Source organism: Desmodus rotundus, chromosome 3 (genome assembly GCF_022682495.2).
Source record: "Desmodus rotundus isolate HL8 chromosome 3, HLdesRot8A.1, whole genome shotgun sequence".
NCBI lineage: Eukaryota > Metazoa > Chordata > Mammalia > Chiroptera > Phyllostomidae > Desmodus > Desmodus rotundus.
This window is the reverse complement of record NC_071389.1, coordinates 174,144,120-174,156,208: the sequence shown is the minus strand read 5'-3', so window position 1 is coordinate 174,156,208 and position 12,089 is coordinate 174,144,120.

Here is a 12,089-nt window from a genome sequence, read left to right as displayed (position 1 = left end):
ACCTACTGTTCTAAGAAGTGTCACAGTTAAGCTGAAGGAGGTGAGTTCAGGCTGGAGAGACAGTTTCTGTTTCTTGAGTTTAAATTACCTCCTTGACATTATAAAACATTACAGATGTATTACCATTGTCGATTGTGTACTGTTTGTATATTTTGGCCACTGCATTATTCAGAATTAAGTTAAAAATTCTTTTTATTGTGTATTAATGTTTCTAGGATGTGGACAGATCAATATTTCTAGCCTGTGCACGCACTACCTGAGGGCTATGAGTCATATTTGCTTTGAAAGAAGTAGCACTTAAGGCCTGTCAGTCAAGTCAGTTGTAAGAAACATAGAACTCTTTAAGAATTACTCTGCCTCCTCCTCGCATCTAAATATAGCTAACCAGTTGGAGTGTCTAAGAAACATGGCTCCACAGTATTTTAAAAATGGTGCAATTGCAATTAATCAATGCAAATAAAAAGCTCAAGGACTTTTTACCTATATATATCAAATATATAATCTTTATTAAATTAAAAACTGTTTAACAATATGAATAAGGTATATGTGTAAGGGAAGGACCCAGTTCCGAAAGTCATTTGTACAGCAATATTATACTCTTTTATTTGAATAGGTCTCTATGCCCAGGTGGGAAAGCCCTGTGCAGGGTGTGGAAAATGGGATTCTAGTCTCCATTTGACCACTGCACGACCTTTAAAAACTACTGCCTTCATCTCTTCCTCCCCAAGGTCTCAGTCTCGTTTCAGACTACAAGGTAGGGACTACATATTAAGAATTAATTGTATATTTTCAGATTTACTCTCTGTGTCTATGGGAGAGACTAGATTAATATCAATATAGTCTGATATAGAAGAAATCCTCTACTAACACTAAAATGGGCATGTCTAATTAATACTTGTTTACTGTTCCTGAAAGTAAATACAAGCAAAATTGTTCCTCTGGTATCTAATATGCTAACAGCGTGACAACTATTTACCCACTGACAACTTAATTTTTATCACTGTGCTTGCTGTATATATATACATATATATATATATATGTTTAATCTTCTCACTGTATAAGGTCTCATTTACCTATCCCATAATTTATATTTGCAAAGTGATATTTGGATTTTTCTGGCATGTTACTGTCAAGGGTGCCAATAAAGGAAACATACTGTCCCCTAATATCCCTGATTATGTTTGTATCAATGTCTGTAGAGGTTGCATCAGCAGACAGAAGATTGGACCGTACCATTAAATTAGCACAATTTTGCGGCACTGCCTGGCAGAGGCTCGCATTTAATCCAAGAGGTTATTCAACCCTATCCAATATGATTACTCTATAAATATTTGCCCAAGCTCAGCACCAGCCATTATATCACTAATCACACACAGGTTTGTTACAGCAAAGACCCCCAGTGTCAGCAATTTGAAAAACAAAGCTAATTAGTTTTGATTTAGAGATGGGAAGATGTTAAGTTGAAGTGAACAGTTCACATAGTATAGTAGCTATTTAGAGCACATACGAATATGAAGAAGTTCCACAATTGTTTGTGTAGGATTTTGAGAAGGAATGGGAACATTGGTGGCTAAGAATACAGACATATGTGACAACCAGTGGCAGCGAACAGTGAGGGCTGGATTGGGGATGGGACAATAGAACAATCCCCTTAAAAATACTACCCCCAATAAATATATATTAAGTGAACACTTTCGTTCTATGCAATCAACTTTAGGGCAAGTCCCTGGCTTCGCCTTCTAAACATATCACTGCTCCTAAACTCCTCCAATATATTGAAAATTCTGGTACCAATAGTGATGTTGACCTGTATGATTTGACTTGGGGGAGGGTAGCAAAGGAGCCCTTTATTCCTACATCCCTCTAGTCTACTGTGTTACTTGAAGTATTGTTATTATTCTAGTGTCTGTATCCTTTAAAAATGCTTTGGATGGTGGGTACACAATGCAAAATACAGATCATGTGTCATAGAAATCTACACTTGAAACCTATGTAATCTTATTAACCAATGTCACCCCAGTAAATGTAATAAAAATACAAGTGAAAATGTTTTGATTTGTAAAAAATTTATGTAGTAACATATATCTTTATTAGCACCACATAATATAGTATTACTTCTTTTCAGTTTTTGATAGTGATCTTTCAACAAAATCACCTCTACTCTGAGACATGAAAGAAAAAAACCCCTAACATTAAATTGTCAAATTGGGCCAAGCACTGTGCTAGTCTCTTTAAATATGTTCTCCTTTAATTGAATGCTCAACAATTCTACCTGATAGAACTAATGATTTCTCCTTTAAAGATGATAAGACTGAGACGAGTGGGGTTAAATAACTTAGCTCCGGTCATCTCAGACTCTCTCCCATCGACAACCAGATTCTTCTACTCACAGATGGGATCCCACATAAGTTGTTCCCTTCTTTTGGATCATTTGCCTCCTCTGCAAAGTAAGAGGAGCAGGCAAGATCACTTGTCTCTCAACTTTTTCAAAAAAATTATATTTTCCTATTAGTGAAAAAAAACCTTTGATCTTTACCCTTTAGCATATATATAATAAGTCGTACAAGGTCTGTCCAGAAAAAGTCCAGCCATCGTTAATATAACAAGAACAGTTTGCATTGATGTAACCTGGCAGCCAAGGAGAGTGGACTGGAAGGCACAAGCATGAGCAATGATGACTTCACTGTACTAGTCAGTGGGGGTGGTAGACCCTATTGAGTGAGCATGTGGACTGGGTGGCCATTGCATTAAAAATGACTGAGCAAGTGGAGCAACAAATCTGCATCACATTCTGCTTTAAGCTTGAACATCCCTCTGCAGGAACTATTTGGATGAATCAGAAGGCTGCAACTATGGGCAACTGGTGATTGGCAGCTTCATCTGGACAATGAACCCACTCATGATTATATTTCATGCAGAGTTTTTTAGGAAAACATCAAATTACCCAGGTGACTCAGCTCCCCTAGAGCCCAGATTTGGTGCTCTGTGAGTTCTGGCTTTTCCCAAAATTAAAATCATCTTTGAAAGGGAAGAGATTTCAGATCATTGATGAGATTCAGGAAAATACAAAGGGCAGCTGATGGTGATTGGGAGAATTGTGTGAGGACCCATGGTGCCTACTTTGAAGGGGACTGAGGCATCACTGTCTTACGTACAATGTTCCTTGTATATTGTATCTTTAACAAATGTCTCTATTTTTCATATTACATGGCTTGATACCTTCTGGACAGACTTTACCATTGTGAATTTGTTTATTAAATAATAAACTAATTCCTTGAATTTTATACTGAAAATATATAAAATATAAATCTTAAGGTATTTTCTCTTGAACTGCATGAATCAAGATTCCTGTGTGCTTCACTTTGGAAACTACTGGACTGGATGATCTCCACAAGTTCTAAAAATCTAAGATTCTAGGGTTCCTATTCAACTTTGTAAATTATATTAATAGAAAGAATGCATTGATGAAAATCTGATTGGCACAGGTAAATTACAATAGAGGAGACAGAGAAACCTGGAAAAACTAGGCCAGGAGAGTTTAGCTGAGAGTCCTGAGCAAGTAATATAGGGAAACTAGGAACTCAATAAATTGGGAAGAAGTGGGGATGAAAAGAGATGGTGATGATAACAATAACAATAATACAGTAGAATGCTTTCTATGTTCCAGGCCCTGCTGTAATAATTTTCCATATATTTATTTTAATTATCACAGCAACCTATGGGGTAGGAACTATTATTATTTCTAAATGAGCAGCTGCGATGGTAGAAAATGAGGAACAGAAAGATCAAGTAATTACTGAAGGTCGTGTATCTACTAACCGGCCAAACTGAGATTTAAACCCAGTCACTTGGTCTCAGAAATGAATTATAAAAGGAAGCATAGGAAACAGAAGGCTGTTGAAAATTTCTAAATTTTAGTGGATATTTATTCATTGTCTTGTTAGGAGCCAAGCTTCCCTACCTCACTCCTAAATCTACTCCCAATTTTCCCAACTAAAATTTGGATGGGGTTGGCTCTCACCCCTGACTCTAGAGGTTAACCTAGTCAGCAGTTATATTAGTCAGGGCTGTCTAGAGCAGCAGAACCAGTAGGATAGAAATAGAGAGATGACAGACAAATGATAGAAAAATGATACATTGTGTGATGATGGGAACTGGGAAGTCCAAAGTCTTCAGTGTGGGCTGACAGACAGCTTGGAGGCTGAGGAGAGCCAATGGTGCACATGAAGACCTATGGTGCAGGGAAAGGCTGAAAGCAGTCTGCTGGCGGATTCCTTCCTTCTCTGGGAGGTCAGTCTTTTAATTCTATTTGGTTCTTCAACTGATTGGATAAGGCCCACCCACACATGGAAGACAATCTGCTTATTCAAGGTTCACTAACTTAAATATTAACCTCATCCAAAAACACCTTCTCACTTGACACATAAAACTACCTGCCACAGCAATGTAAGCCATTCAGTGTATTTTATCTACCTAATTTTATAGATGGATACCTGACCCCATTAATACCGATTAGGACCAAGAAAGATTACCTCTATGACTTAATGTGTTTCCAGACACATGACTCTCTTGCAAACATGAGGGGAGAAGTTTCTTGAGATGTAGACAATGCCAAGGAAGCAAAGTAGAGTAATAGAGAAAGATCCCAATTTTATTTTTATAAAACTTAACATAAGCCCTTATAAAAACTACATTTATTTGTGGATGACTCAATTATGTGAGTTAATAAATTCCTTTTAATTGAATTTGGGTTAGGTATTCTTATACTTGTAACTTAAAAAGTCCTAACAAATATATAGAGAGATGTTAAGCAGGGAAGGAACTCAAACTTTTTGAGGTCAACCTCCAGCTGTAGGCAGCTGCCACACACTTACAAAAGGACAATCACAGCCAACTCTTCGACAGAGCCAGGATAGCACTACAGACACTTTCAGGTTTTTTCAGGTGTAGAGAAAAGCTCGGCTGACCTTTTCTGCAATGAGCTATTGCCTGCTTCATGGTTTCACCGGAGACTCACTTAATGACTAACAAATAAAAAGAAAAATGTGGCCATACACCAACTAAATCAAAACCAGAAATCTTGAAGGATTTGTGACTAAAATTATCTTAATATATTCTATAAAATATTTCATCTTAATTCCAGTGGGAAAAATTGCAGGAATCAAGGGATCCAAAAAAATAGAATCAGGGGATATAAATACTGTACTTTTTTTTCTCAGTCTCGGTCAGTTACCCTGTATTTCTGACTATTCTTTTGCTCACATTGTTGCCCTCTTATCTATTCAATGGTACCAAAGTGTGCTGTCTCCTTCAAAAGCATTTTTTCTGTCTATTTCACCCATATTGAGCTTTCCTTTCTAAACCATCCAAGCTGGTGTTGCCTCTTCTACACACGTGAGCACTTAGTTACTTGTTGTCTTACATCATTACCTTGTGGACTTGCGTACATGAAAGAAAAAGAGAGAGAAAGATGTATCATTCAATCCATTCTTAGAAGACCGAGAGAATTTACTCAAAGGATTTTCCCAATGGGTTGAGCAAGGAAGAGCAAACAGAATGGGGGAAATCTTGGTGTGTCGCTTAGGCTGGGGGTGGTAAATTTAGAGATTGACCTATGGAGGCTGGAGTGCTTTCAACTGCAAAATCAGGCCAAATGTGGAAGAGACAGAAAGATATGTAAGTACGTTCAGGTTCAAACAAACCTTCACTGTCTGTCAAAGAAAGACCAATGTTGCAAATAACAGACCAGGCATTGGAGATGAGCCCTGTGGAAGGAAGGAAATAGCCATTGGGTGATGAGATATCTCTGGCAGGGAAATCTTTCCTGAGGTCTGGAATGAAAGCTGGACTCTACACATTGAAGCCTAGGGTGTAAACAGAGGGTAGGGACTCAAAGTGGATACACGTCACAATCAGGAATTAGGTTAGAGAAACATAATGCTCTAAAATAATAGCAAGCAAGAATTAGGACAGTATAGTGTAATAGCCAGAAACTTAGACTTGGAAAAATGAGGTTCTAGTTGCTAGCAGAGTGATCTTGGACAGGTATTATAACCTTTCTGTACCTCAATTCTTTTTTGATAAAATGAGGATGTTAGAATAGATGAACCCCAAGTTTCCATGAGGGTAATTCAGGGATTTCCTAACCAAGGAAGCACATGTTTGCACTCACTAATCAGTAAAGAGTTTAGACCATCTGGGAAACTTACACCTTGCTGTCAATTATTTTAAATATTAAAGTTCTGTTTTAGATTTCATTTGAAAACAATTCTACTAAAAATAGGTTGAAGTCCATTTGAACTCATGCTACCGGAGTTTCTTTTTATTATATAAATATGAAAACTAAGATTATTTCTCTTTCCAGCAAAAAACCCTAGATGGTAAGTGATTTGTGTTTTATCGATATCACTTCACAGCATCTTGTGAAAAAAAGGCCCAAAGTACCTTGGCAAAAGAAGCAATCAAATATTTTAATTTTTGATCAAATATATTTATTATTTTATTTTTACATTAAAAGTAATGTATATTATGGTGGACATTTTAAAAATCAGAGGTTAGTATAAGGAAGAAAATGGAAATCATATGGATACCTTTAAACCAGAGAAAACATTTAAAAGCATTTGGTATCGTTGCTTCTAGTCTTTGTGTGTGTGCCCGCAGGCATGCTCATTGTACGTTGGTTTTCATCCAACTTAGGGCCATATACTTATATACTATGTATTTAAAGGTAAGCACAGATAGCCTAGTAGGAGTGTTAAAATATTACAAAAGTTATAAAATAATAAGATAATATATGCATGTCATAAAAAAGATAAATATAATCCATTACAAGAGTTCAGAGAGAATGAAATCACTTTTAACTTGGTTTCAGAACTAAGGGAAAGTAGCAACTAGGTTAGGCTACGTGCATTCCAGATAGACTGATGTGAGAAGGAAGACAATCTCCGATAAGACAGCAGAGTTGAGGAATAGCAGTGGAAACAGGTGCACAGTGTGTCGATTCACCAACCCCAGGGTAACAATGTATTTGGACTCTCCCCCTGATCCACTTTCTCAGCCTGGCCTGGAATTTCCTATACAGTTAAAATATCAATCATTTGTATACTTATTTGTCTTTAAAATATTTTGACATTTTTAAGCAATTGCTGAAAGAGATGATAAGGGACGGAAGCTTCCTAGTGTTGACGGACAGTATCCTGTCACTCTCAACGTCAATGTAGAGCAAACTATTTTTGGATGTCATTTGAAGCAGGAAGCAATTCTTTGAACCAGAGTAGGGGGTTTGAACCTCAGCCCTATCTTCCCTATCCCCTGTGAGTAAGAGAATAGAAAGTCGTTGATCTTACAAAAAGAAGGCAGATGTGGAGAGCATCATCATTCAACAAACAGCCAGCCAGCCTTAAAGATCATATTGGAAAAAAAACCCCTTCCCACTAAGGTCATTTATAGACCTCCATATATGTAGACTGTACTATGAACAAGTGTCTGAGCAAAGACTGAGACTTCACAATAAGGATTCTAAAACAAGATGCAGCATAGGTTTTGCTGAACAAAAATAGAGTAGCACATATAGGAGAAAAATCCATTCTGAGTTGTGTTATCTCCAGTTATTGAGTTATAGAATACAATTATTGCCAGGCTTTCCCCAAGGAGGAACTGAAACAGTGATCAGAGCCTGCTGGATGTTCACTGTTTTTGAGTCGTTCAACCAAGACAGGACTGTGCTCACGTGGCCCTGCATTCTCAGCCTCATGGTAGGAGCCCAGCTCAGCACCTCTCATAACTTTCTGGAGGAAAACCAATTCCCTGAGATGTTAGAGAGAGCTGGAGACTCATTTGAAGACTGTATGGGAAAGGAAGGGAATGGTTACAATATACACTATGCCTAAAATGCTGATAAAAGCCTCACTAACCACAACTGTTCTTCCTCTGAGGTTCCTCTTCTTCATCAGCCACCTCATCTCTTTCTCGGCCCTTTCCCCAACTGCTCCTGCTGGCCTACTGGTTTGATTTCTGCCTGAGAACCCTCTCCTCTTCTGATCTGTATTTTATTCACCATAGAGCTACTTAAAGTCTCTTTTTCAGTTGCCTACTTCTTCTGAGAGCATCGGAAAATTGTAAATTACTCATTTTCCCTAATACGAATTTTACAAATGTACATGTGTATACTAAGATTTATTATTTTCAAAACATCTGCTTAATTATTTTCAACTAATCCTTCATACTCTTCAAAGAGAGAAGCTTAGGTGTACATAAGCACTCCTTTAGGTGCCATTACAATGGCGTGGGGGTCCAGCTTACCTCACTATTACCGTCAACACTTTGACAAACCAGAGGCTGATCAAACCAGGTAAGAAGACTCATTCCATTTCTCACATACTTTACTTTTACTGCAATATTACGTATCCTATAGTTGAGACTGGAAAGTTAGACCAGTCAAAATCATTAAGTTTCTCAAATTCTACTACAAGCTTAGAGTATAAGAGAGCCTTGATCAGAGCTATGCTTCAGGAAGTCCAAACAGGCAGTGCTGTACTGGTGGGGAGAGAGGCTTAAATTGGAGAGTCCAGTTAAAACTTGTGGTGATATTTCTGTGGTCCTTTGAAAGGTATCCATTGAAGAGAACCTGAGATAAATCTCCAAGTTCTAATGCCAGATGAGACATTTCTTTTTTTTTTTTTTGTACACTTTGTTATTTCCCATTTGGTTTTACAGCTGGAGAGGGAGTACTTTATAAAGTTGATTTGAGTAGTTTGATCAATGGAAAAGCAGAACTCTTTTTTAAAATTAACAATTTGGAATTTTGATTTATAAATCAGCAATAATAAATATATTAGTATGGATTTACTTTGGAGAATGTGGACACTTTCTTGGGCCAATAAAACAGAAAGAGTGAAAATATTTTAGCATTAAATTAAATACTTAAATACAAAATACTTAAAGAGGGAGGTATCTCGGCGAGGCATCATAGTCAAGCCGTGCTTCTCCCTACCCTACTTTGTATTGTTTAATTCCCATACAGCCTTTCAAAGACATTTAATTTTTGTTCTTCAGTTTCCTGATCTATGCAGGGAAGACAATACTTGTCCTAAAGTGTTGTGTTAAGATTCAAATTGGCCTTGGCTGGTGAGGCTCAGTGGATTGAGCGCAGGCCTGTGAACTACTCCCAGTGAGGGCACGTGCCTGGGTTGTTGGCCGGGTCCCCAGATGGGGGCGTGGGAGAAGCAACCCACTGATGTTTCTTGCTTTCTCTTTCTCTCTCTCTTCTCCTGTCTCTAAAAACAAATAAATAACATCTTTAAAATAAGCGAATCAAATTGTCAGTAGAAGACAAGAGAAGTGTAAAAACATTAAAGTACTATGAAAATTTAAAGTGATAAAAAGTCAACCAAAGATGGTGAACAGAGATTGTTGGGGCCTGTGCTCCCGATGGGCCATCCTGAGTGTGCAGAAGGGTAAAACACATTTAGTTTACAGAAAATGTATGTCCCGTCCATCCCTGTTTGCTCTAGTGTGCTCCATTCTTGGGCTTTGTGAATCTGGGAACTTATCCAAAGAAGCTCAAAACACTATGCACACCCCTATGTTTATTGCAGTGTTATTTACAATAGCCATGATTTGGAAGCAGCCCAAGTGTCCATCAGTACATAAGTGGATAAAACAGCTATGATAAATGTACCTAATGGAATACTGCTCGGTCATAAAAAAGAAGAAAAATTTACCCTTTGTGACAGCATGGATGGACCCAGAGAATATTTGCTAAGTGAAATAAACCAGTCAGAGAAAGACAATTACCATATGGTTTTACTCATATGTGGAATCTAATGAACAAATGAATCTAACAAGCAAAATAGAGACAGACTCATAGACAGACAGCAGGCTGACAGCTCTGGGCTGAGGGGCTTTGCGGTGGGGTGGATGGATCGAGCAAAAAGGGAAAAGAGAAAGAACTCATGGACACAGACAACAGTGTGGTGATTGCAGGGAGGGGGCAGTAGGTGGAAGTGGAAGAGGGGGTAGGGGATAAGTAGTAATGGAAAAAATACAGTAAAATAATGTAAAATGTATAAAAAATAACCTTTAAAATGCTGAGAAATATTTGTATTAGATTTGTATTATTTCTAGGATAAAATTTTTAGTGGATGTAAATTAACTCGATCAAAGTTTTATTAAGTGGTTGGAAAGATGTCCAACTGAGATGAGTAACATTAGATGTTCTGTTTGGGGTAAGTAGTTCTCCGTACACCATACATACAATGCTTCTTAGTACCATTTAATAATCTCGGTGCCCGAGTCTCCCTTTGCCAGCACGAATGCTGCACTTCAGCCTTGCTTGAAAATTTGCACCGTTGCTCCCACTGATAAATCTGTTCTAGAAAGAAACAGGCTTTCATTTCCAGGACTGTCAAATGAGGAGCTTTCACAAGAATTCAGAGATTCACTCTATTATTGCACATCATAGAACTCATGCCTGTATCTTGAAAATAGAAGTCTTTGGTGTAGGCATCTGCTTGTTTGACAGTTCTGTTCTAAATCTTGAAACTGGTGGTACTGTAAAGTGCCTGTCTGACAAGGGTGTACCGGGGCTTAGTCATGCAAAATAATTATTGTTCATGGTTCCTTAGCTGAAGTCAATAGCTCCGTGCAAAACACAACATAATGCAGGGATCTAAAGTTACTAAATCAAAACCGAGAAAAAGAAGAATTTAAAAGAGGTTTGGCAGAATAAAATAGCTTCTACAAGATTTGCCAAGTGATTTCTCTCAGCACATAGAAGGCTCTAATATTTCTAAAAGGGGCTCCATGATAGAAATGATGGTAACTTTTATTAGTATGTTCTGGTGATTGTGTCAGTGAGCTCATAGGATGTTAAAGAAACAAAAGCAGTTATGGAGATGCTATCAAGTGGGGCATGGTGCTCATTTTCCAAAGTTGAAATAATATGTTCAGGTTTGCTTCTGTGAATTCATCCTTTTAAAGTTTCTAATATGCCACCTGCACCGAAGGGACTGGTTACATTAGCCGGACCTTGTAACTAAATTTTTGTGACTGGAGTGTCAGGATGCCTCCCCTGGACCGCAGGGTCCATGAATCAGTGTAGTGTGTGTGCTGGGAACATCGACATTAATCCCCAAAATGAAGAATTATTTCTCCACGTTGCCTGAAATATTTGCCAGAGAATCTTGGCAAGATTAGGTGTTGCTGCTTAACTGCTCGGAATGAAAGGGATGATGTCCTTTCTAACCCTTGGCAGACAATTGCACTTATGCATGTCCCTCTTCTGGGAAAAACAAGCAATTTTTCACTTCCTCAGAAGTGGGAGAAACACAGAAATAAATTAGGATTGCGCAGACCTCTCTATAATATATTTGTCTACATCCTTGCTTCCACACTTTCCATCTGATATTAAGATGGAACTGGTGGAGGTGAATATGTCATTATTTTAGGCTTAGCTAGTTGCCATCTTTCACAGTTGATGAATTTTTAAAAATCCATTTCTTACTGAGGTAGAATTTGTATACAGTGGAGTGCACAGATTTTAAGTAAGTGTGCAGTTCAGTTAAGTTTTGACAACTATAGACAGTACTCTCATGTACCTAATATCCTGAACATTTTTACCACTCCAAAAAGGTTTATTTATTTATTTATTTTTAATTGTTCAATTACAGTTGTCTGCATTTTCTCTCCACCCCTCCACCCCACCCCAGCCAAACCCACCTCCCTCCCTCACCCCTACCCTCCCCCTTGGTTTTGTCCATGTGTCCTTTATAGTAGCTCCTGTAAATTCCTCTCCCCACTATCCCTTCCCCACTCCCCTCTGGCTATTATTACATTGTTCTTAACTTCAGTGTCTCTGGTTATATTTTGTTTGCTTTTTTCTTTTGTTGATTATGTTCCAGTTAAAGGTGAGATCATATGGTATTTGTTCCTCACCGCCTGGCTTATTTCACTTAGCACAATGCTCTCCAGTTCCATCCATGCTGTTGCAAAGGGTATAATCTCCTTCTTTCTCTCTGCTGCATAGAATTCCATTGTGTAAATGTAACAGTTTTTTTGTTCCACTCATTTGCTGGTGGGCACTTAGGTTG